Raw genomic sequence first — 27,595 nt, forward strand, 5'->3', positions numbered from 1 at the left:
TACTCAGCAACACAGGGTTTCCTGCTCAGAGGCAGTAGCAGATTGTCTTAGGCCAGAAGAGAGTGATATACAATTATGTTTAACTCTATTTTCACTCCAAGAAATTTATAAACTTTTACTTGTCAGGCAGGACAAGACCTAGTAAATGGTCCTTTTTCTTATGCTCTTGCATAGATTTTTTTGAAAAGCTGAATTAACTAAGCTCAGTCTACAACTGAGATAGTWGGATCTCAGTTATTGCTCTGTATACTTCCATATCTGATATTGCAGACTAACGTAAAATGAAGGTCTCAAACTTTGCTTTATGCAAGCATACGTCCTCGGTATTGCAATTTAGAAGACAGTGGATCTAGTCTTTTCATTTTCCTACTTGGCTACTTGATTTTTCTCTCGCTCCTCCCAAACTTCTAACTAATTCTTTGAAAAGGATTAGCATTTATATCATTTTGCTTTCAGAYTAGAAACACAGTTGGTCTATACAGTTGCTGCACAACACATGCTGTCAGGAAAAAAAAACAAATGAAAGATGATAGCAATTAACAAGAATTATCAATGTCGGATTCCTTTGCCAGAATGAAAGAATAGATTTCTGTCTGATTACCTGAGAAGAACAATATCCAATTTGTGACCATTACCCACCCTTTGAAAGCTCTGAAACTGTAGGGCTTTTTCCTCTGAGTTCATTCCAAAGCAAAGACTGACATTTTCATAAAACTACATTCATGAATTTTCATGTGGGCTTTTTAAAAAACAAACAGATTTGTCCTCACGTGCTGTCACTGCAGTGAGTGAAAATGGGCAGATTTCCCAAGAACTCACCTGAAGTCTGCTGGTTTGCTCAGTGTTGACAGTGGGATGATTCGAGAAGAGTAGTAAAGAGAGAAAACCTTGGCAGGATGACTTAGCACAGACGCCCGTGACCCTTTTTACTGAACAAGGCCCTGATTTTAATAGCAATGTTGTCACCATTGTTTGAAGGACTGATCTAACATTCCAGTTCAAATAAGAACTGGACAAGCTGAGTAACTAATTGTTATTCTTGGCTGGCACTCTAGTACACTGAGTCCAAGATGAAAAACAACATTGCAGAACTGTAAAACATCTCGAAAAGAAACTACRCTCAATTAATGGTTCTGACTCATACGAACAAAAGCAAGAAAGCGTAGTGTGAAAAAACTCTCCCTAGTCTGATTTTTCCATGTTGTGTCTGGGTACTGCAAGGTTTTCTAATACGATCAAATGTTCACTGAAGAGCCGTGATGTATCTTTGCCTCTAGGGGGGTGAACTAAGGGAAACTCATATATTAAGTTTCCACTTTGAATAGTGCCAGAATTTAAGTACTGATGAACCTGTCACTGCACTGTGAAGGAGAAGTACAGGTTTAAGCAAAATATACTTGGCTTTCTTTGGCTGGGTTTCAATGAATACTGCAGGCAAATTTGCTACATGGTGTTTCCCAGTTCAACATCCACACAGAGATTTGACTTAAAAAGGCATGTCAACCCAACTAAGGCCAATCAGTCTAGTTATGTGCCCATACCTATGCCCAACTCTTCCAGTCTTCCAGTCATATCTTAATGTAGACAACCTGAACTGGACCTACCTGTCTCTCTAGAACTTTTTTGTGATGTCTGAGGGATGTTCGTCTTTCATTTGCTTTTGAAAAAGGTCCAGTAAAATAGGGCAGCTGTCTCCCAGGTTATTAACTGTCACTGATTATTCATGCACACTTTTGGCAGCTGCTTTAATTGCATGCTGTCAATAAATTCCAATGTCATTGATAAATTCTCATATAATATCAAGAAATATTATTGAATAGCTCAAACRTAACCAAGTCTTTGTGTACATGTCTGAGACTAATTCACCCAGAAACCTATGGAAACATATTAAACGTTGGGGAAAGGAAAGCTTAGAAACTCCTTGCAGTTTTAGCACAGATATGATTTGAATTTCCTATTTTCATCAGCCCAATTTGAGCATGAAATACTCAGGCGCCAGTGGTGTTTTCAAGAATCAGAAAGAGCAATTAAATTAATGGGTTTGTCAGAGCAATAATAATTATATTATTACTATATAGCATAGCAGTATCTAAAAGCTTACACCAAGAATAAGGCCTCATTTTGTTAAGCCTTGGAAACAAAGAAATGAAAGACACCTCACATCTCCCCCCTACACTCCAAAACATGAATGGATAGAGCAAGCTTTTTCAGAAAGTAAGGTCTTAACAATATTTTATAAATAAAAGAATGAACCATAGACAGACAAAATGAGTTACCCAAAGTCATAGGAAACCTGTGGCCAAGTGACTAAATATGCTTCCCCTAAGCCGTATGTCCTAGCTACAAAGCTATTCTTCTTTTTCAGGCAGCAAGAGTTTCAAATCATGCTGCTCCTGATAAAAAATAGCAGACTGTCTGAAAGGGCATGATTTTCAATTTACTGATATATTAGTAAACAAAAGAATCCTTCTGTGGGCAATTTGTAACGTATTTTTAGAAATAACTAACATTGAAAATAATCAATTACTCATTGTAGATGTTATCTATATAGTATTTGAATATGTTTTTATTATCTAAAATTATACAATCAGTAAAATTAAAATACATTTAAATATTATTTAGTGCATCTGTAGTTTATAGAGCTGTAAATGCAGATTTATAGCTAGTATGTCATGTTCTGGTGAAATGTCTGCATAAAAATGCATGAACATTTGTGCTGTAACAACTCTGTCAAAAGAACATCATGGTGATCATTTGGCAACACGTATATGTTGTCTGATGAACTTTGCTATAATTAATTATTACTGCTAATGAACATTTGATTAAATTAATTTCCTAAAATATACAAATGATTAAGTGAGAATATAGGGAGATTTTCTGCATATGTTGGTAACAGTAAATTCTTTGTAACGTTTTCCTGTATTTAATACCATGAAATAATAAAATTATATCCCTTTAAAAGAGGAATTTCAAGAGAACCTTTTGGAAAGTTCAGTCCTCATATTCATATACCCAGGAGTTATTTGAATGAGCTCAAGCTAACCACAGTGCTGACCCCTGTGATACGTTCCTGTCACTCTAAAATGCTGCTGAGCAATATTAGCAGAACAGAAATAACACCAGAGCAATGTATAGTAACAGGAGTTGTTGCTTTCAGTTTAAATTCAGGGCTTTACATAAGAGAGCTTCATCCCTCTGGAAACACAGGTTGAAATATGGAATACTTGTCACATGTCCTGCTTTTTAACTTGTTTACCTTGATCCTTGACCCATTGAACATTGCACCACAGGTCTTGTATCAGCAATAAATGATAAAACAGTGTATTTTTCACTGAAACTAGAACAYGTAGAAATATACAACTTGAAGCAACTCTGTTATTTATCTCTTACTTTACAATCATTAAAATATTGAAAAGGTTCCGGAAGTCAATTTGCTTTTGTTTCATAATATTGATCCTAAGTTTGTACTAAGTGGATTTTCTTTGTTTGTAGTTCCACGGAGAAAAATARTTTGTTTATTTTATACAATACATAATGCACAAATGCTTATTTGCTCCCTGAGACCRCTCGAGGAAATTGAAGTCTCCTTCACGCTAGCCATGACAACACAGTATCTGCTAAATGATGATGATGATTATTGGAAAGTGGTAAAATACAAACTCTGGAAGACATAAAATCTTCACTACATGAGTTTATGTCAGCAAGGATCCAACTCAATTTAATGCTGTATCTTGTCTCCAGGATATTTCAAATGTTAACATCTTAGATATTTATTAACTTCCCATATTATTCTTACAGTACTGGAAAATGTCATAGAACCAGAGCAGTCAAGACATCAGCATCTACAAGGGAGAGACTGAACAAAATATGGCAAAGAATGGCTTGAGCACCAGAGTTGGTACAGATTCATTTCTTCTTGATGTGGGTCTTCTGGTGGGTTAAGCTACGACAAATGGGTGATCTCTGTCCTGTGGGGAGGCTCCAGTGTCTAACACTGTGCGAGATCCACACTGCCCTGGTCAGAGCAGTCACCAGACACATTTGGCAGCTCTCATTTGCTCTGTTTTTCCCAGCCACCTGACCTTCAAACCCTTTGTTAAATTTGCTTGAAATAGGGCAAGTGTCTCAAGAGGTTTTGAGTGGAACAGGAAAAAGTAGAGGCAGAAAGACAGTCTGATCACATAAACAACTTTTCTTTAGGAAATCCAGATAAAGTGACTCCTTTCTGCAGTGTCTGGACTACATGTCAGGTTTAATATATGAATATTGCTCCCTGTGTAAGACTAGTTGAAACTTAGCTTGCGTGGTTGCTTAAGATAATAAGTGGACATAATCCTACATTTGGCTTTCAGTAATGCAAATAGCATCCTGTTATCTTGTTGATGCTAGCTGTAATGTGAAATATACTGAATTTCAGAAATAAATCAATACTCATTTTGACAATAAATGAAAATTATTAATAACTTCATTTCAAAAAAAAATGTACAAACGCAATACTCGAGAGAATGCAGAGAAGTAGTAGTATTATCATAGCATCCAGCATACCACTTTTAATATGCAATCATGTGTTTTACTTAATTTTGAATATTTTTATGTCAATAACGATGCTGAACTTTCTGCATAAAGATAATCTATTTTAGATAAGATGGAAAATAAGTGCAAATTGTTTCGTATAATAGGCCTATAACTCATTCTTCTCATGAGCCTAAACATCGCAAAAAAAAGAGTTGGTGAGAGTTTAATCATTAGCAATTTTGCTACTTCACTAGCAGTGTAAGACCCTCCTTGATTTTTTCACATAGCTACACCAATACTTTGTACTTTTGTAAGGGCTCCTTATTGAACTTTCCAAATCTTTTACAAGTATCAGGAATTTAATTTACCCTACTTCACTGCATCTTGTGCCTTATAATCTTCATGTCAGAGATTAGAACAGAGAGTTACAAATAGTTAAATTGCTTGCTTTAAGTTGCACAAGACTGGTCATGGACAGAAATAGAATTCAGATTTTCTGACTTCTTGTCACATGCTTTAATTGCCAGTCTTTTCTAAAATTTTGATTTGGGAGGAATTTGAACTTAATCAGCATTTAAGCATGGATGCTTCTAATGCATTTACCTTTAGTCTCCATCTCTTCCATGGAACAACCCCTCTATCGGCATGTGCTGACTGCTACTAGTTTTAAGATCAAATTCTGGCTATCAGTGTCTAAATACAAGCTCTTACTCATATGAATAAAGCATTTTCCTTTCCCATACAAGCGTCCTAATGTTTCTGTGATATTGTTTGAATAAGACTCACAGTATTTCACCATCCGTATGGAGAATCCTCCTACTTAGGAAAATGGTGTGTGCGTGCATGTGTGTGTGTATGATAAATATTACCGCCTTCCCATCTGTCACATCTTTAAAGATTTATATAAACTCCATTATTATGGGAAAAAGAACCCAATAATTACTGAAGTACTTTAATTTTCTGTACAACATTTCTTCTACTAATTTAGGTAAAGGATGCAACAACTATTGACATACTAACGGTGGATCAAGAGGGTTCTTGTAGTTATATCTCAAATTCTGTCCTCTCAAGCCTAGCAGGAGATTTGGATTAATCATACTGGCATCAATGATATAAACAGGCAATTCATCTTGAAGCATTCAATAATCTTCAGTAAATGATTAATACACTTTTAATCACAGAATACCTGGTACCCTTCCAGTCAATACTTCTTATGAGGGTAAAAAGATACATTACTGCAAGCTACAGGTCTTATTCTGTTTTGTTAGATCCAGCTGAAAATGTCTTGGTTTTATTTATGGAAGGAAATGTAATCTCTGAATTTTTTAAATCCAAGGAGAAATGATTGTATAATATTTTGCTGATTTTTTTCTAGCTAGATCTAATGTGAGTATAGAAAATATATTGGTATTTTTATTAGTGGAAACTTTATTAGATTTATTGTATCCAAATGAAGTGAACTTTCTGTGGGTTTCCTGCGAGTATAGTATTGTTCTTTCTTTAGGGCATAGCAACATTCTTTCAGGGAAGTTTGGCAGTCATCCATCATCAATACTCTCCTCGGAGGTTATCATGAAGCATGGAAAAAGGACCTGCCCTCTCTCCCTACCAATGATATTTGCCTTGAAAGGGGAAAATGCCCCCTCTCCACAGCTCTAGCTCTCTTCCTCTGACTAATCCAYGGTCCAGCAGGAAGTGGCAAGGTGCCTATTGCTGCCCTTTTTGAATATCAGACCTCTGGGCATTTCATCTTGCCACTATACCATGAGAAATGTCGGATGAAACAGGAGACAATGCAACTGAAATGTCAAAGGTTTGAGTTCAATTTGGTTTGAAGGATGGCCAAAGGCTGAGATCACTTCTTATTGTAGCTGAGCTATTTGTAATATACATTGTCACTTTGTTGGTTATACGGCATATTGCATTTGGTTAGTCCACACGGAAATATTACCTACCCTAGGTGAAGAGACATACCCTCTTTACTGGAAAGTAAGGTGAGTTTTTTTTTTTTTTTTTTTTTTTAATAATTACATCTGTATTTGGGCCCTGTTGGACCACGGATATGAAAATACACATTGTATTTCTATCCTCACTTTTTAGTGTTAGCTTTCTTTCTTAGAAACCTTTAACAGAGAAACATATACATATTCTGCCTTCTCCTCAAGACTTTACTTTTGTTCTTCATGGTTCGTCTCTTCTTTAATCTCAAGTAAATGTCACTTTACATCCCTAACACAGTGGGTTCCCTGAGTCAAGCTTCTCAATGCTATCACAATACTGAAATAAATGTGCATATTTTGCTCTCTGCTCAGGGAAATTTAGTGTACTTGTCATGACATTCAGTCCTTTTTTTTGTTTGAATAGGTGATGTGAAACAAAACACCTTTTAAATAAGACATATTCTATTAGATAGAATTTATTAAACTATACAACTGATTAGTGAAACTGTTTGTTTGATCCAAAATTCTATTTTTCTTTCCTGAACTAAAAGAAAAGACAGCTAATAAATTCCCTTTCTATTCACAATGTTTATTACTATGCACTTTTATCCCTAATATGTAACTGGCTTCCGGTGGTTGGGATGGTTTCATTCGCTGACTTAGAGGAAGTATTTCCACTTGGAACAGTTAATACATTGCCAAGAAAGATATCTGGGTCACTTAATTGAACCTAATATTTTCTCTAAAATCCATCCCATCTTGAAAATATATTTCAAAGTATTATCATTATGCAGTGACACTATTTGGAACTGGAATATGCTCAGTTGTTATACCGTTCATAAGCAGTATATTTTTATTGCAAACATTTTACTGACGGACAATAAAAGTGCAAGAAAAGAATCCATTTCAGTTCTCTGGCCTAACTTTCAAATAATGCAGAAATGCTCATATTACAGAGTATTAAATGCTACTCTGGTATATAATTACACCCAATAATGAAGCTAAGATTATGTAGGGTAACACCCATAGTTATTCCCACAAAATAACCTCTTCGAATTAKCTCCTCCAGCTCAGATATTATAGTACTGTAATTGATTCCACCCTCCTTGAAWCTTAATCCTTAATCAGATATTTTATCTTATATTTGATAAACTGCATTGAATTCACCATCAACAAAATCTACATTAAATGTCATAGGTATTGAGACTTTCAGGTTGAAGGTAACACTTCTCAATATATTTAATTTGGCAGTATCACTAATAAGTTATCCTGCTGCCTGGACGCAATTGGAGATAATGGTGCACATCAAGCACAGGCGGCCCTCAATTCTTCCTGCCACCTGAAGGGCTCAGGTGAAACTCAGGCTGACATCGGAGAAGCCATGACTTCTTCCACGCTCCTTCAGCTGACGATGGCGAGCGGAGAAGAGGACAAATATGATATTGCTGATGGGAATGTGAAACTCGAGCCCATTAAGTTAAATTTAGTGACAGTAATAGGCAAATCCAGAATTACAGTTTCTTTTAGACCAGCTGCTGTGTATTAAAAGGGAGTCCGATAAACCCAGGGAAACTATTGCTGAAYGCGAGGGGTTGGTGCAGGCTTTGCTGGACATAGTTTGCTGTGCTGTGCAGGCTGGTAATAGTTAATCCTGGGAGACTTAGCTTTTGTTTGTCTCCCTCTAAATCATATCCAAATGATTAAGAAGAAACTTTCCTGTGCCTTCATTCTTATATGACTACTTTCTGAAAACTATTTCATTGGATTTAAACAAAAAATGCAAGCCTGGATTTCTAATGATTTGCCTGGATTTCTAATGATTTTGTGTTCAACATGTATCTCTTCCCAGAATACTGTGGCATATTCTCCCCATCAGCATTTCTCTCTCCTTGTGGGACCAGCGCTACTTTATATTATGGGAGATTCACCTAGAGATTCCAGAGACTTTTCCAAATCTTGCCTGATTTATCACTGTCTCATGTACTCCAACAGTGCTGAATACAAATGTTCATCGCAAAATCTGCAGCAGATTCATATTCTACTTTGCTAAACTCTTTTGCAGTCTTAGCTCTTAATATTTTTATTAGCTTCAACAATTCCACTCTGAACTGCCAAACTCTTCCCATAAGCACTTTGAACACCCTTACTACCTTTCCTCTCTTTCAAACAAAGTGATGTTATCTAAAACATTTTTTTCTTTTTTTCTGCAAGTTGTCTTTCATTCCATCCATCAGAATAGATTATTCACTTTCTAAATTCCTGTGTTGTGTCATTGTTCATTTTTAACATCTTGAATTTTAGTATATAACCTAGAATAAATAAGTTTTATGATTATAGATTGTCATTTATCAATGATTATTGTAAGCAATCTCTCAAAAATCATTGCCTAGTTCTGTTTTTTATCTATTCTGTGTCCTGTACATACTTTTAGTAGTCATAGGATTATTCACTTTGTATAAACAGAAGTATATGTTTAATTGTGGTCTTCAAGAAAATTAGCTCAGACAGGGTCACATATTCCAGCCTCATATGAAATATCTTATGTCATTTTTACTTCACCAATTTTCTTAATATTTCTAAAAAWTTTCTAAATGGTCGTGGTATTCCATTTACTCTGTTCTCAGTCTCATATTTCACATTTTTTTAGCTAAGGGTTTTGAATTCACTTTCAGTAATATAATACATATAATCAACTTACATTTTATTGTAACCTTTCCTGTGATATCCCATTCCTTCTGAGCTCTCTTTTGTTTGCTTACATGTTAATTAGCTAAAGTGCTGTCAGATCCCCGATTCATTGAAACGGATATAAATCTACACATAATGTGATGCCACCCATGTGCTGTCATTGTCTAAGCATCATTTCTATGTTTTACCATACTCTGAGATTTCAATTTGTGCTAAAATGCAGAGGTGGGCAATTTGGTATTCTGGGTAATTTGGTAGTCTTGATTTGATGTGTGCTGCACTCCATTTATAATCTCTTCAGCTCATCACCTACACCTTTTTTTTAAAAATCAATTAAAGGCCATTTGTGATAAGTAGTCTTGAATTCAAACTAAACTGGAGGAATAAAGCATTAGTGGTCCACACAAGTGCTGGACCTGGTCATCTGCATTCTATTCAAACTACTGACACTTTAATATTCATGCTGCTTCCCATCTCATCTTGCAATATATATGGAGAAAGAGTGATTTTGTGCTTAAAGTGTCTAGCTCAGATGTCACTGAAGCAAAAAGACACTTTTCTATTCCTTTATATGGGTGGAATACATGGAAAGTATTTTGATTATATGCTGCATTTTCCAAATGCAAAAAATGCCAAAGCTGTGGCAGAGAAGAAGTAAAAAGACACCAAAAGCGAGCAAATGCGCCCGAGGCCTGTTAGCTCTCCTAAGCCCTCTTGTCACTGCCCAGGAGGACTCTCAGGTCCAGCAGACCTGGAAGGAGCTTGAAGCGAAAGGAGCACGGGCTGCAGAGGCTGGGGAAGGGGCCTGGGCTCTGGACATAGCAAACTGACCTCGAAACTTGCCTGCGTCACTGGAAGCAGGAGTTTCCTTTCTGATCTTTGCCTCATCGTAATTATGAGGCAAATCTTTCCAGAAAGCAAAAAGAAGTTCAATCTAGTAAGATTTTATAAGCAGTAAATTATTTTCAGAAAAATTTATCCGTTCTATCTAAAGCCAAAGTCCCTGTATTCCATTCTGGGAGTCAATTTCTTTAAGGTGTTTCTTTTTGTTTGGTTAGTTTTTGTTGTTTTTCACATCTCAGTCCCTTTTTTGCCACCTATTGGTAAGCTCACATGCATGTTTACATTGGCTGCAGCAATATTATCCTGTCTGAGGAGGGAAACCATAGAAAATATTTGTGTATGAAATGCCTGTGGCACTTAAAGAAGGCCCATTCTATCAGCCACCCAAAGAGCCTATAGCTGTACACATCCATCTTTGAGCATATGCATGAAAGGGTGATTTTACAATAATATTTGGAGTAATGACATTCTGCCAAACTCAGAGCTGGTATAAGCARGTGTAGTTCCACTAACTTTATTTGTATCCACGTAACCACTTATGAATTTGGGCTTATTATGCTTAGTTTTAAGATTTAGTAACACTGGCAAATCCTGGCACCAAAATAGGGCTCTGAGTTGTGAAGAAGATTGTCAAGTGCCACCTCAGGGTGCCGGCATGCTGCACCCTGTCTCCCCGCGAGCTGCCCCATGGCTGTTGGCCCCGCTGGATGGTTGCAATGATCTTGCATGGATGAGCTGAAACAGCATCTGTGAAACCTGTCCTGGGACTTCCCCCCATGGCTCAAGAAATGCAGAGGTGTACCTCAAGAAATGCAGAAGTATACCCAACATACTGTATAACACAGGCAATACTGGGAGGGAAATTTTCACTCCCATTTTCGGCATTGCTCAGTGGGTGAACTCCAGTCATTAGGAGCGTTCCCGCTTCATGAAGTAGGGGCAAAACGAAAACAATGGCCAAATTTAAGCACTTGATTTAGTGCTTTAGTGATTTAGCAATTGCTTCCTTCATGATCAGGCTGCTATGAAATACTCTTCACATATACTGATCAAGGAAGACAATCTGTCAACAAGTATGTCTACCTGTCCACTTTTTAAAATGACATTAATAACATACTAGAAATAATCTGACCTAGTTCTATGTAAATACAAGCAAACAGTAAGTAATTACACAGTGATTAAGAAATTGCTAGTAATCACTATCATACAAAAAAGTAATGCATTAAGATGTTTACAATAATTTTAAAAGGTGTGACTTCTCCCTGTCTTGTTCCAGTGCTTTAAGTTCAATAATATGCCAAAGTGCTGAGAGCAAGTCCCACTTTTTCAATGGGTTTCAGTGCTGTCTGGTGTTCCTGTCTTCTTGTGACCACGCACATGAAATGCGTGGTCCTGTGAGCCTGCACATAGTGATTCACATGTGTTTTAATTGCCCAGTTAAGAGTTACTTCTCAGTAAAAGACTTACTTTTCAGACTTTGGTTCAAACGCATCTCAGCAAATCCTCCTTGCTGTTGACTTCACAGTGCATGTCTATTTAGTGTGTTTTTTTCCTGATTCTGCAGCTAGCTTTCTTTGCATCATCTAGTTTAAAGCTAGTCATGTAGAAAAGCAAAGGGCAGACGAAAGATGATTTCATATCTAATGCCTATATAAAGTGTATACCTCTGATATAAAGAGCTGGGTTCTAATTTACTAGAAAGCAGAGGCTTGATTTTGGTGCTATGCTGGGCACTGTGCCAACCCACAATTTACTGCTGGCCTATATTCATGATCTGTGAGGTAACAAAGTACACCAGTTCACAATTTCATGAGAATTATAAGGACCTTGCAGGACAAAAGATTTCTGTAATTCTAAGTCATCATCCTTTCATGGTTACATCCAAAATCAATATTGTTTTTCTCATTATTAAGAGCAGAAAAAAAATGAAATAACAAAATAATACCAGGTTTAAGCTATAGTGCCATGTTTTCATTGGCAGTATATCATCCTGAAAACTATTTCTAAAATTCTGGGCAATTTGTAAAGTGCATTATAACAGGCAACATGATACTGCATATATATCAATATATCTACTGCACATTATGTCTGCATAGATATAATTTCACTCTGATGAGATAAACAGACCTTTCCACAAGGATTCTTTATATGCTGCACTTATAACAACTTCTACTGTATAAGTGGTACTTGCTACACAGAGCATTAATAAGAAGTGTTGTTTTAATGACAGCAATTTACTTTAAACTACTCAGGACCAAAGTTCAAAATGTGATGGGCAAARACATATAGATGACAATGGATTTTCAGCTAGTTGGTAGCATTTCATTTGTAGTAAAGAAGAGCACTTTGACCTAGTTCTTCATCCAATTTTCATAAAAACAGACACAAGTTCACCATGCACAATCTTATATACTTATCCTGGCAAAAACATAAGGATAAGTGCATGCAATAAAGTGTGATAAATTAGAGCTTTTTTTCCCTTCAGTGTCAACAAGCCAGGAGCTATTTATTCAGCTGTCTGAACCTGGCAGAAATTGCCTTCTAGATTAGTTTGGAAGAAAACCTGCTAGTACTATTTTGGGGTGTAGGTTTGATTTTACATCCTCTCCACCCTTTCTAGCTTTGGGTCCATACAGCTCAGGCTGACTGGGGATGCTGTGGAAATGCAGGCTGCTTCTCGTGTTATGGACCACAAATCAGTGTACTATCACTCATATACATTTAAGAATCCAGTGCCAGATAACCATACTTTGTTCCACCTACTCCTTAAACTGACCAGGAACAATATACCCATGGCAGTACATCTGGGCTGTGAGTCTTGCCTCTCAGCATAGCTAACCCAAGTGGAGCTTCCTCTGAGACCTTCTGCTTCCTCCCATTGCAGACAGACCAAGGCAATTCACCTAACTCGGTTCTCATCTAGCATCTCCACTTAGGCGTGCATGTAGTCCCCAGAACAATGACACAAAAAGCCTTTTTGAAAAGGATTGCTACTATACAATACTTATTTTAAGTAAGAGGTTAAAAGTTTATTGAGTTGTAATTAACTAGGTAAAGTGTAACACATTATAAATATGTTATTATAAATTTTATTATGAAAAGTAAATTAAATTGAAGTATATTAACTTTAAACATATTAAGCAAAGATTGAAAAAGAATTAAAATTTATCCATGTCCTTTAAAAAAAAAAAAAGGCTGGCAAAGGCAGAAGAAATGAAATTTATGATACCTGGGAAAAGACATGGTCTCATTTGTGTGGTGGTTTGGTGGCTTATAATGGGGGTGGATTCAAAATGTAGCAGACCTGACGGGTCTAGTATAAATCAAGAGTTAGTGTTTTAAAGCCACAGTTTGTGAGATCAGAATGAGGTGCTGGTGATGTGAAACTGCTTTTTTCAGTGATGCAGTGTATCAGCTTATTTAAACTCTATCTGTGCTCAAGGCTAATTTCTGCAGTCTGAGCCTGGAGGAACCTTTACTGAGGAGGAGAAGGATCTGTCTTGCCACATTGTGTAACTGTGTGGGTCAATAGCCCAAGGAAATTGGACATCTCCTTCTTGATGGAAATTCTAAATGCAGAGAGAATTTAAACCTGATCTTACGAAGAAAATAGTCTAAGGAGAAAGAAAATCCTCAGAAACTTTGAAGAAATGTTTTAGTCCCTCAAAAGGTCATGAAACAAACCACTGCAGTGATTCTTTAGTTCGTCTGGACCTATGATACTTTTGTAATTCACACATTACTCAGAAACAAGCTGGGTATGACAAGAAATTAAAGAGGAAAAACAACTTTGTACTCTTTACAAATATGTTCCAAGTACAAAAACATAAAAACAGATTGCAAAACACATTTAAGTTCAGAAGATATAGACTTTCAGAAAGGCATCCATGTAGAGCCTTGCAAAATAAAAGTGCTTTTGGTGGATAATTATCTTAATTGGCTGCTTTTTTTTTTAAGATCAACTTGTCTTCATTTTTTATGATTTTTTTTCTATTTACTCTCTAGTGTAGTCTTGGAAAACGACTGTTTAGACCACAATGCTTTTCTATTTAATGCAATTTTCTGGATTTGCATTTCCAGGCCAATATATGCTATGTACCATTTTTTATCTAGTTTATCAATTTCCTGAAAAAATCTATTGTGTCATAGCCATCCCATGAAGAATAAAAGATTCAGGAGTTACCAATGGACGAAGACAGATAAGAAGTTTGGAGTTCAGCCACCTCAGCTTTTCCTAAGCTTATAAGGCTGAACTTTGTTGGATGAATGAAGATGCCATCTTTTTAATGGGACAGTAAACCACCAACTTGAAGTTATTAAATTTGTACTTGTCACAAGAATATAGCTCATTTCCTCATCAGTTTGTGCAATCTTGGCTATTCACTATATATTTAAAGGAACGCAGAGCCTACTGGAAAATGCTTTGGTTTGTTTCTTTGTGTTTAATTTTTAGTTTCTCACTTTAGTTCACCAAAATTCAAACTTTCTAGCAAAGCTGTGTTTCAAATTCTAGTTGAATGGGGCATACTCCAACAATGTGGTTGGCTGTGTGGTGTATTTTTTACCACAGACTATCTTAGAAATGTATACACTTCAGTGTGAGCAAAAGTTTAATAAGTTTCTGTTCAGAAAGTATTTTTACATTGATTAAATTTAAATCCATTAGGGATTCTAGAGGCAGGCACAATATAAATATGGTACATTTTATTTCTTTTTATATTTTGACCAAGATTATTCTCCTCTTACAAAAGAGACAACTTTATGCAAGCGAATCGTATTTTGCAATGATTGTTGTAATTTTTATCCAGTCATTCTCAAACAGTGGCCTATAAATCACAGAGGTCAGCAGGCTCTTCTAGCTCACCTTTTAGTGGCATCTTTGGATGCTACTCTGACTTCCATCACTCACTGCAACATCTGTAAATCTTCACTAGCTTTTAAATAAATGTAGATTAGTTTCACAGGACTCACTTTGGTAAGAGGAAATTTTCCATAGTCCCATATTAATAGCCACAATAACTGATGACAAGAGTATTTCTGTTCACAGGAAATTTCTGTAAAAAAGTAGCATATCATACAGACTGTTTTTTTAGAAAGCTGTAAGAAAAAATAGATAATATAAATGAAATGTTAAACATTTTTAGTCTTTCAAAAGACTATTATAAACAATACTGTTTCCTAAAATATACTTATTGTCATGATATCTACTGAAGAACATTATTCATGACCTAACAATGATATTTTTCTTCTTACAAGTATTGCTTAAATGTCTCTGGGAATACGTGTTTCATTCCAAGTGTGACCACAGATTTTATTTTACTAAAAGGGACTTAGTTTTGTCTATATAACTTCCTCATCATGTAAATTTTCCTTTATTTACATCTATTTAACTATTCCATGTTTTCAAATCTTAAAGTATGTTTTCTTTATTCTGTTTATAAAGCTCTATGCCTTAGACTAGAAAAGTGTAATGGAAATCAAACCTCCCATTTACATTTAATATCAGCGCTATTTTCCAGACCAAGAATGGATTATTTACCCACCATTATGAGAGCCCTGACCTAATGAAATATGTATATGTATATATAGAAGATGGAAAGTTAGCCAGATGTACATCTTCAAGCTGAAAAGCAAAAGTTCTGGCTGCAGCGGAGAACATTGTGTAAGGAATAGGATTATGGATGAGAAGACAGGATAAATCCTTCAAGTAAATTAGTAGTACTAGTGATTCAAGTGGTAACTTGCAGGGATGGTCCCTGTTGAACAGAGCCCTTGGTCTCACTCTGGTTGTATTAATTATATTTCTATGGTTATTGAAATATCAGCTTCCCTTTATACTGGTTTGAAAATGGGTATGATTTTAATTATAATTTTGTTGTTGCAAGACTTACTTAATTACAGCCAGATTCCAGTGATGTATTGAGTAGCCCCAATGAGTTTATTGAGTAGTTCCAGTGACCCTTTGTAGGAAAAGGTGCTATTAGTGTTAGAAAAAGCAGCTCAATTCCTCAGTGTTTAGGAGATCATTTGAAATCCCCAGGTGCTAGGTAAATGCAAAGTGTGGCTGTTATATATAATCCATATGGACTATGAGAAAATAATTATCAGGCAAAGGGGTTCACTAGCATGCACCCCACCTCCCATTGACTTCATTAAGTCCCTGGGTGGGAGCAAGAGGCTGTAATTTGCAGATCCCTCTGAAGAACTGGGTCTTTACAAGGTAATCTCAGCATACATCATGTTTTCACCAATGAGTTTGATGGAACATAAAACAAAATTGTGGTGACAAGCAAATCCATCAATGGCACACCCAGTAGATTCCAATTACGTTAATTAGAGTAGACTTTCTAATGAGTGGAATGTCAAACACTGGATCTATGCCCAGTGCTAATCATTCATTCATTTTGCTGCTGGTTCTAATTCTCATTATGCCAAGGAGGTTTCATGCATTCTGACACCAAACTACGAGCTAAGTGCTTCTGCTTTAGAAATAGATATAGAAATGGAAGTACACAAGTTTGACATACTAATTAAATGTGCCAGGGTGCAAGATATATTGCTAAATGTCATTCTGTCCCTGTAAATGCTGGCATCAGCCAAAGCACAGAAAGGGCGTAAAGCAGTATTTACAATTATTCCACAGCATAAGCAAGACAGTGACAGTAACTACCCTGTTATTCTGAGGAGTCTACTGATGTGGCATCCAAATAATAAAGAAAAATCTAGGAGACAATAGACCTATTATATTAAAAGGGTGCTGAAGTATGGGGGGGGTATCTGAATATACAAAAGCCACGGAGTGGTAACTTGATGAATACTAACAACCTGAAAATCAGTTAACTGCTTTAAAAATGATCTAAGGAAGAGTTCTAGAAAAATCCACTCCAGAAATATAGATTCAGAGAAATCTATATTCTCTCATTCAGAGAAAATATTCACTTGCAGCCAGKAGTTTTAAGACTTAGAATGTTAGCTGCTGCCTGCTGATAATTAAGCAGGCTTGAGCTTATTTTTATATTAGCTTCAACCACTGATGAAGATGGATTTGCACTACAGTGCCCAGCTGTGAGCTGGAGAGGCGGAAGCACAGACACACATCCCTTCTGATGATTTGGCTTCCCCAAAACGAGCGGTGGGTACATGCCRGTAAAATCTCAACCCACGGCAGATACATTCTCCAGTGACTTATCTTAGATCTCCTTGAGATCAGCTTCCAAATTTGCCACCTACTTGTTCCACAATAACTAAACTAACCAYATTTGCAAGCACTGGTACATAAGATTATGCCTTCAAATCTGTGCTCTGGATACAGGAAAACAGAGGCAATGAGAAGCTGGATGGATATGATGCAAATGGAGAGTGTCAACATCTCTGCCAACTTGCATTGACTGGGTATCAGTTGCCAACTGGAGTATCAGTTTGGTTCCTGTATGAAACTTCAGGTACCAAGTCTGAAGAGGCCAGTCTGTTAACACTGCGTGAGAGATGCAGTTTTAACTGAAGCAGTATTTAGTATGTGATCTATATTTTGTCGGCCTGGAAGGAAGCCGAAACTAGATTTTGCTCAAGATTAAACCCATAGTCTCTGCTATTCTGTAGTTGCTCCTGCAGTTAACTGGACAGTCGTTTTGCTGRAGCCTGGGCGCGTCACCTTCCACCCCCTCGAGTGCAAGTTGACAGCACCAGCCCAGATGGAAAGTGAAGCAGGGGCTGCTGTGAGTAAGGTGATATCCCAAGGTAGTGTGACTGTGGGTAATGTCTAAATATTTATTAGACACAAGACCTAAAAGGATAAATTCCAGGAATCAGCTGTATAATATTTTTTAATAAAAAAATAAAAAATATAAAAATCAAACCTTTTAAAAGGTATTTAAGATCCCTGGAGGTGCTAAGAAATAAACTTCARACTGTAATGGCTTTTCAAACTCATGCCTATTATGTAAATCATTATGCAGTGAACAAGAGTAACTCCATTCTGTCTAAATTTATGGATGGATTAACTGATTTGTATTAAAAAAAAAGAACTGCCTGAACTACAAGTCATGCCTTTCTAAGGTTTATCTAATTTGCTGTTTAGCTTTGACAATGTATCACACATGCACAAAAATACCCTTAACTTCTTGACTTCATAATCAAAAGGACAGATGCTTAAAAAAGATCTCTCACTAGAAATCCGCGTGGAAATATTTGAAGGGCATTAGAGGAATAACAGAAATGATACACAGAGTTTACAGTGTTTTTAAATAGGAAATACAGAGTGAAAACATTTCTAAAAGTTTTTTTTTTAATTTTACTATTTTCAGCCATATTTTATTTTCTTTTTGCTTTTTAGAATTTCTTTTGAATATAATTTTCATACTGGAAAAATGACAGACAAAGTGAAAGGAGGAAAAAAAAGCAAAAAGTAGACCTCTTCTGTCCGATAAGAATGCAGAATTTTAAAAAGTCTTGATCTAAAATGATATATGATAGCAAAGGAATATCATGAATATAATGGATATCAGGGATATCAGGAATATCATGGCTGCATGCCGGGAAGCTTGGAGTCTGCACAGCGAGAGCATCTCAACATAGCACAGAAAAGAAATGGGGAGAAGCCTGGCAGTTTCATATTTTGCTTCTCACCTGTGGTATGTCCTGGCTCCTCCTTACACAAGTCCCTGAGGTTAGGTTTGCTGGCAGTGATAAGGGTCTGAATTACAGGAATCATTCTAGAGGGAAAAATGCCATATGTAATTTATTTTATATAGCTAATAATAAGAAACATAGATTATGCTTGCCTTTCCTTTCTAAATTATTAGTTCTTTTTGCTTGTGTTCTATTGCTTTCAAACTCCACCCATTTTTGTCTTCCTTTTTTTTTTCCACGTTGCACAGCCACGATTTTCTCTCCTCCTCCTTTTAGATATCTTCACATTTTTTTTCTCCTGTACAGCTGAACTCCTGCTGTGTGTCCAAAAGGAAAATGGAACCCACTAAATAACATTCCGGAGTCAAGTTTCCTGAAAAGGGCTGTGAAACTTCTAGGAGCTGCGATAGATTTTCTCTGAATTTGAACTGATATAAAAGCAAAATCTGATTACAACAAGAGTCATTGGTTCAAATTAAGCAGGTTTTCCGCTCCTCTTTGAGGGAATCCATTGACAAATGAGGCTAGAAATCAAATTGAAGATATTCATGAAAATAGCCAGCAAAATTTGTACTATTACAAAGTAGTGTATTTTTACTGGGTCAGTGGAGGGATGATAAAATCTATCACTTGAGAATCTTACTAGCCATTTTAAAATGATCAATTAAGAAAATCATTGTTATCATCAATCAACAACTATCAACCATTAAGAAAAAATTTTTAGTTGGTGCCTACAGTAAAGTTAATTTGAAGGGTATGACTATAACATCATGCTGTAATTCTTATGTCATAAAAGTGCTTTACATTTTCAATTTACTATTATTCATTCTATTATACAATTCATGCTGTTTATAAAATTGTATTAATAATATCTAAGCAAATTGCATTCACTTGTATTTTGCAAAGCTTTAAAGATGAAAATGTCACAAAAAATTAGTTTCAGATGTTTTGGTAAATGAAGGATTAACTCAGTGATTCCTCAGGTGCTCCATTTCTTGCATTCAATTTATACTTACAGACTTCAACATGTCATATAGTGGACTATATTTAGATTTTGAATGACCATTATTTTGGCATGAAAAGTTCATCTTTTTATCATGATGTCTTCATTGCATAGCAGCTAACATCTTGGTCAACATWTCAGGGCTTGGGTCAGCAGTCTGCCCAGAAAAATTCAGAAGCTGATATACTCTGTACTAAAAAGTCGTGCTTCCTCAATAGCTGCTTATAATAGACTCACATCAAATACATTGGATGATTTGTAATATATGAAAGGATCAGTGGGTCACATTAAATAGAAGTAGATTTAGTAAAATTCTGTAGTCTACACTGTATCATAAATTATTAAAATTAATGAACCCGATCCCCTCTGCAGATTACTCCATGGCTGACACCAGTGTAATTTCATTGATATTAATGATTCACTTTCAGTTTCACCATGATGTAAAACTGGAATAATAGCATGATGATTCAGGTCTAATACTATTAAATTAGCTGCACCATTTACATTAACAGATGGCAGGCAAATAGGTCTTGCTTCATACATTCAACCCAGGTGATTAGGTAGTTCTTTTTTCTGACCAGAATTATATGGCACATTAATCTATATGTTTCATACGCACCTATGTAACAGCTTTTGGATTCTGATCTTCAGAAATGTGATTTTAGTAGAGTGGGAAGGACTAGAGAAYGAAGGCTGGGATGGAGGTTGGGTTAGAAATGGAAGGAAGGACGTAACCTGAGCCGTGGTGCAAACACCTCTGCCCCCTCAGGGAGATTTTCCTATAGCGCTGCTTGTCTGCGGACTCAAATATCACTAATGAACTGACCAGGCCTTGAATGGGCCGTTGCACTGCACGAGGTCGGCTTAAGGCTCTACCACTGGATGGCACAAGCTTGTCTGACTGCACCTTATGGTGATTCTCCTCTGGACTGAATGGAATAAGCAGATCAAGCTTTAGCTCCACTTTCTGCTTTGAAATTCAGAGAGCGAAAGAATGACGGTGTCTTATGTGCATTGATAAGTCCAATTAACTCACTGCAATGTCTTGAATGTGGCTTTTATTCCCTTCTGTATAGACAAGCCATGTGTCTGGCATTCAAAATTTAAATAAGAAAGAAATATGATGTTTATGCCTCTGTTACTTGACCAGATCATAGCTGCTCTTCATGCCTAAAAATGCATTTTATAAGTAAAAAACCCTGTGGCTGAATATGACTGTTACTGTGAGTGCTGTTGGCACATTGCTTTGCTTTTGACAATCTCTAGTTCTTAAAAGTTGCAATATTTTAATTGGAGAAAGCAGCTTTAAATCAATAAATTAATTATATTATCTAAAACTATCTCATACTTATCCTTGTTATTTCATTAACATACAATAAAAAAGGAATGGAGTAAAGCCTTTATATTGTGAATATTAAAAAAGTAATACAGCCTATATTAACATCTTTTAAATAATATATTTCCTCCAAACATGACTAGTCTTAAATCTGTTTCTCAGCATATAAGTAATGAAAAAGATACTTTTTTCTGCAAAACCTGGTACAAATATGTACACAAATACTTATATTTAAATCTGATGATGGGAACTGCAGCTACAGATAAGTTAGGTTTATAAGCATTTTATGAGTATCAATATTAAGCACCTATTTCATAGAACAGGAAATGTTTGCACAACACATTTTCTTTTTTGTACTTCTGGGTGTACAAATACACTCCAGGCATCCAAAGCTGAGGCTTACAAAGGAACTAATTTATGTTCTCTAAATTAAGCAGCTCTAGAGCACATAAACTCTTGAACGACTACCAAAAAATAGTGGACTTTCACTGAAACCAAGTGGAAAGTTTACATTTGAATTTATTTTTTTTTAGGTAAGAGTTGAAGAGTTGCAGTTAAGTTTCAATGTTTCATGAGACTATGAAAGCAGATTACACTATTCAGAGCAACTGCTTAAAATCATTTTCATTATAAAAAATTCTAGAAGTTCTGCAGAAGTGCTGAATTAAAACTTTTTCCTTTCTTCCCTGCTATTTGGCTAAATTTTTAGTTATAGATACTACTCTTGAGTTTTCATTATTGTTTATTATTTGAATATTTATGTTCATTTKTACACAACAAATATAAATATGATATTTGCTGGACATCAGAAAAGCATACCGCAGTTACGTTTTCGTTTTAATATGAGCATTAAATGGATTTGCTGGTACGTAAAATTTTAGTTAAGTTCTCTTTATAGTCTAGCAAGAGAAGGACACTTCAGGTACAATTCTTCCATCTTCTTTGCGCTCATTRTATTCTCAAATTTATTCCAAGCAAAAGCAAGTTAACTTTTGTTTAAAAAGAACTTTTATATAGCTTTTGTTAGTAGCTTTAGTAATGTCAGGAAAATTAATTCTTTTCATTTATGGAACAACTATGCACCTTTTTATTTTCTTTGAATCACATAAGGACCAGGTATAACTCTAAATATCAGCAGAGACAGCAAGTGAAAGGCTATGGGTTTAAACTGACAGTGAAATAACTGACACTGGAACAAATAACTATGATGACATGATGATAGATGTCATGGTATTAAACAGGCATCTGATTACACATGGTTGAAATATGAAAGAGGATTTTTATGTGGGAAAATCATTATCCAAAAGCAAGAGAGTGGTTTATTATGTCCAGACTAGAATAGCTCTTGACCAAGAACGATGCTGCAGATATGTTTCTGGCATGGTCCAACACAAATTCCTCTCTTTGCTAGTAAAGAGCCTTCATGCTTCTGTTTGAACTGCTGTTAGCAGCGTGCAAAAGGAGTGATGACTGTGTTTTAGACTTGCTTTTCCTCATAGTATGGTCACAATTTTTTCCATTTAAACAATGCAGTATCTTAATTTGTATATATATGGAATAACTTCACGCTAAATTATCATTAAAATCACTTAATGAAAACAAGAATAATAAAAGTTTCCAAATAGAAAAAGAAAACACACATTCCTGCAATTTAAGCTATGATCCTATTTCTCCTTGAAAAAGAAGAAAAAAAGACTTTGTAACACTCCCTAGGCTCTGTCAGAGCAAGGAAGGAAGCAGAGATCCCAAAGATAAGGAAATAGCAGGGGCATGCCGGAAAAGGGTTCCCACTGCAATGCCTTGTCGTCACCCTTTCATTAGGAAAAAATGGCATTAAGACATAACATTGTTTGTAAATTCAGCTTAACCATGACATACTTTTCTTTTGCCTTCAGAATAACTTTTAAAAATTTCTTCCCTTTTGATTAGCAGTATTTCTTTAAATTTAGAAGATCATGAAATATCTTCAATTAGATACTTGTTATTTTATCTGACTGGTCTCACATGATGTCATGTAACCTGAAGCACATGTTGTGTTGTGTCTCATTAAAAAATCCCTCTTCTTCTAAAAGCATGTAGCAGCTGGTATTGATAGCAAAACATCTGGACTCCACCCAGGAGCCAATGGATATGCCACTCTCTGAATTAGATTGTTAAGCACATTCCCAGTTCCTGTTATGGATTAAGTAGATAAATTTATAAAATATTAACTTCACAAATATGAATCAAACTATCAAAAAACCCTGAGTCTTATACTTTTGATTTGGAATGTACTCAAAAAGTCAAATGACATTGAATAAAGAATTTTATACAGCTTCTTTCAAAGAAGAACTATTTTCATTAGGATTTGATCTGCTACTGGAGATGTGTTGTCCTGTTTAAATAGATACATCTAATTAAAAAYGAACTTGGGATATTTGCAGTGTCTTAACTCATTTTTCACGAATGGCAGATAGAGACAAGAAGGCCTGTGGTGATATTTTGGTCCACAGCTCATGGAAGTTTTGAATCCTGTTTTATCCTCAAGTTTTTTTACGTACTTTTTCTCAGCACACCTGTACACTTAACCAAAAGCCTTCCTTTCTTGGAGCTTCTTGATAGACTCTCCAGGATGTTACATCATTTCATGGAGCACAGAATACATACTTTAAGGGTGCCCAGAAACCTCCTTGGTAAACTCCATGCAAAAGACAAACTAGTTTCGTTAGCCATTAGGACTGCATTGTCTATGACTATCCTTTCAGAGATATTCCATTGCAGTCTGTATACATCTATGGCATCTGAAGTAATAAATTCTGTGAGTATACAACAGATATATTTTTCTTACTATAAATCAAAATAAATCAAAATTATGCCATAACTGAGAGCTGTGCTTCTTTAGGCAGTTCCTTTCAATAACAGCATTTTAATTAGGGTTACATATATCCCTACRCTTCTCAAGGTGGCATCTTACTAAAGAATGAATAATGTGACTGCTCTCCTGAAAGCAAAAACCTTGTAAGCTGCTGTTGACATTACTATGCCATTCTGTCTTTTAGGTTCTAGCAATGATTAAAGTCCAATCAGAGATAATACTCCAGTTTCCACAGTAAAGTCTTTTTGCAMAAGAATTAATAATTTGGATATGATTCACTAACACTCATCCCAAAGCAGTTGTGCACTGTGGAGAATCTGGAGAGGAAGAGTTAGACAGAGACTCAAAGGCAGTTTCTTTGAGCGTTCTCTTCGTAACAGAGAACAACCAGCCGGTATAAATCCTTCATTATTTCCCTGTGTCTGACGAGTGGGAGTTACCTGAGTATAGTGTGTTTGAAAGGGAATAGCTCATCCTTCTCTGAAATGATGATAGAAATAGAGTCAACTGCGGACCAATTATGATATTCAAGTATTTCGGAGTCTGTTGAATAGGAAACATTGAGCCGCACTTGTATGATGGTTAGCTTCATTGAGTTCTACCAGCAAATGTAGTACTTAACTTCAATCAATGTAGAGGTTAGGAAAAGGAAGTTTACCGTATTGATGGATTTCATAAGGGATATATGGAGCCAGCTGGAAAGGGGTCACTCTTTGAACCTGCTGAAAGAGCTGTGTGTGTCTGAGGATCTCAGAGAAACTAGCCACAGACTTCATCAGATTATTACACCTGAATCAGGAGACAGCTGCATACTCTCAATCTTASCTTACTTACAGACTGCAGTGTGCAATTACTTGCAAACAACTATTGATTCTGTTAAAAATAAATAGGAATCTATTACAGGGAGACTGCCGTTTCTAGTCTTCAGAAATGTTTTATTGCCTTTCTGTTGAAGTAGTGATGTCTTGCTCCAGGAAAATTTTAAGCCTAGGGAAAAAATATAGCCTACATCTTTGGRGAAAGAGATATGGGGGTTTCATCACTGTTAGAGAGGTTCAAGACCAAAATTATGGGCTTATCTGAAAATGAGAACACCAGGCGTTTGGGAATCTAGGAGAAACAGGAGAGCAGTTTAAATGTTTTAAGTGCTTAAAAGTTGCATACATACGCTGGTCAGTCTCAGCTGCTAGGAGCTATGGAAGAGTGTGTCTTTGTAAAACAAAGACAGGGAAAAGGAGAAAGCTATGCTAAAGTTATCATTTTTATTAATCATTCATATTATGACTYTTTCTTTAGATTGCTTCTTCATTTTGTACTGAGTAGTTCATAGTGTTGTCTCTAGTTTACATACACCTGAAATAACCTTTAATAAATCCCACAGCCAAGTCTCTCTGCAGATTTTGTCTTACATAGACACTCACATGCACTGCTCTTTTTCACCTCCCAAACACATATTATTTTGCATCTGTTACAATTTTCAAATGATATCCTGTTCATGGTCAGATTAGGTCAGGATTTAGATGAGAATGGGATAAGGACCCACTAGACAGACAGTGATCTAGAAAGCCTTATTTTATTATCTATTCCTGCCACCAGCACTGCAACGCTTTCCCAGCACACTGTGCAGGAGATGCAGTGTTTTCTTCTTGAAACCCTTGTCTTCTCCATAAGGCATGTCCCAAGCCAGGTTCTAGGCCCCTCCACTATGTTTTGGGGTCGAGCTAAGATTTCTCAGTGACAATTAAAGCAGGCCAACACTCACAAAAGCTGGCTCTTTCAAACTAGAAATTGCAGTCAAATGTTGCATATCCTGCTTTGCAACACAAGGGAGGGAAGCGCTCAGGTACTAGGAAAGAAGACCAGAGGCTCTTCTGGGTTATCTGGCACGCCTCACAGGTCAGGCACAGAACAAAGCTCCTCATCTAGAAACGTCCTTCTCTTTTTAATCTCTCTCTYTTTTTTTTAATTTATGATTATGAAAAGAGCTGAGGAAATCTCCTAAAGCCTATATGCTAGATAGAAAGTATTAAATTAATAACATGATAAACATTTGATTGAGTGCAACCTGAGGGACACTATTCAAATATTCATAAGGTCCAATAAAATGAGAGACAGGAAGGCAAAAAGGCAGTACACATTTAAAGATAGCCTTCAAATTGTTCAGCTAAGTTCAAGAGCAATTACAACATGAAAGCAGGTATTGTAACCAAAAATAAAAGTTTTATAAACCTCTGTTAACACTTTAAATTGTGTTAGGAACAGAGACCAGGGACAAAAATATTTACACACTTCTCTTGAGGAACACCACTGCTTTCCTAAAAAGTAAGCACACAAGTAACTTTACTCTTCTGCTTAAAGCCAATTTTTATTCATATAAGCTGCATGTATCCATGATTATTATATATAATTTCAAATACAGCTTTTTTGAAAGTTRTAGGTCCATTGGAGCAGTAAGAACTGCAAACAAAGCGAGAAACTGAAATCAGAAACTGATAAAAATACAGATATTGCTAGATCAGCGAGCAGATCTAGTGCTGGCAATTTTGACAAATCAAAAGAGTCATCTTTGTATCTGAAAGCCTAAATGTAAATGTTTTGATGTAATTATATGCAATGCCTATCAGCACAGTGCAGCCTTGGATTGTTTTTGAAAATGATAAAATAGAACTTGGCACTATTCATTAATAGTGCATTTTCTAAATAAAATATAAAAATGCAATGAAACTGTGAAACTGTCAGTTTATTCTCCAAAATGTGAATTTTTCATCTGAGTCAATTAGTTCTAAATTAGAATTTTATGTTTCAAATAGGTTCATCGTTACATGAGGATTCGACAGTTTCAGATACAATGGGAAATTTCTATGGCACAAGACTGAGGAAAAATTTTCACTTTCTGTGCAAGTGAGTTAAGTCCTTTTGTCTAACCTACTTCACATGCTACAAAATTTGCTGCCATAGTTTCAGCAGAACTAAAAATATAGCACATTTTAGAGAAAAAAAAAAAAGCTGGAGATGTGTGACACTGTGAGAAGAGACATTTTTATTTTTTAAGCATGAGCTTGCCTGCAACCAGAAAGCCTGCAACCACTAGCAGCTAGCACAAGAGGAAAGCCTGCAGCCTGCCTATAATGTGCAGGCTTCAAAAATCAGAAGAGCATCTTAATTACTTGCAATATAACTATTTTCTTTTAAAAGCAGAACAGATGATGTGAAAAGGTGCTGCTACATTATTATTTCAATCTCAAAATAGAGACTTTATCTAGTCATTTCATTAGCCCATAATGCAAGGCTGAACTCTGTGTTAATCAGCTTCTTCAAAGGCTCCATTTTTAGGTAAATGAAATTCCTTGTCCATTGGCTGAGGCAGAAAGGGTTTGTGTAGGGCAATGCTTTGAAAGTTCCCTGCAAAACCAGGTCCTTTTAAATTCCAGATTTCTAACTTTTTATTTCAGTTCTTAGGCCTGCAGCATTSTAGCTTTAATTTATGTTAATGAATGATTGGATTATGCTACTGTTGCCAGAGCATCTGATCTGCCTGCATCGCTCCTCTGTTCTGTGACAATGCCTACAGTGATTAGCTGGGCACATTTAAACATTGTTTGCACTGATGTATAACGTTCAGTGCAGCTTTTAAGCAAGCAGATAGCGGCAAAAACTTTGAGTGTGCAGCAGACGGAGAGCCAAGTGCGGAGCATCAGTGGCGGATTAGTCGGCACTGCTACACAGTGGAGAGAGAAAAGATTAAACGTTCTTCATTTGCTAGTTATGTTGGAGACTGTTTACAAGGA

At 36.1% G+C, this 27,595-nt stretch overlaps 1 long non-coding RNA gene across 2 annotated transcripts in view; it reads left to right on the plus strand.

Annotated features, from left to right (window-relative positions):
- LOC146596726 (uncharacterized) overlaps positions 1-27,595 on the plus strand; it is a 58,495-nt gene that overhangs the window by 16,535 nt on the left and 14,365 nt on the right. Inside the window, exon 1 of one of the 2 annotated variants that reach the window (XR_014895696.1) lies at positions 26,592-26,708. The exons of the other annotated variant lie outside the window; for it this stretch is intronic. This is a non-coding gene — a long non-coding RNA (uncharacterized LOC146596726). Of the gene's footprint in view, positions 1-26,591; positions 26,709-27,595 lie in introns of those variants that run through there. 2 annotated transcript variants of the gene reach the window in all.

Source organism: Rhea americana, unplaced genomic scaffold (assembly GCF_003343005.1).
Source record: "Rhea americana isolate MKP2758 unplaced genomic scaffold, rheAme1 scaffold_2, whole genome shotgun sequence".
Classification (NCBI taxonomy): Eukaryota; Metazoa; Chordata; class Aves; order Rheiformes; family Rheidae; genus Rhea; species Rhea americana.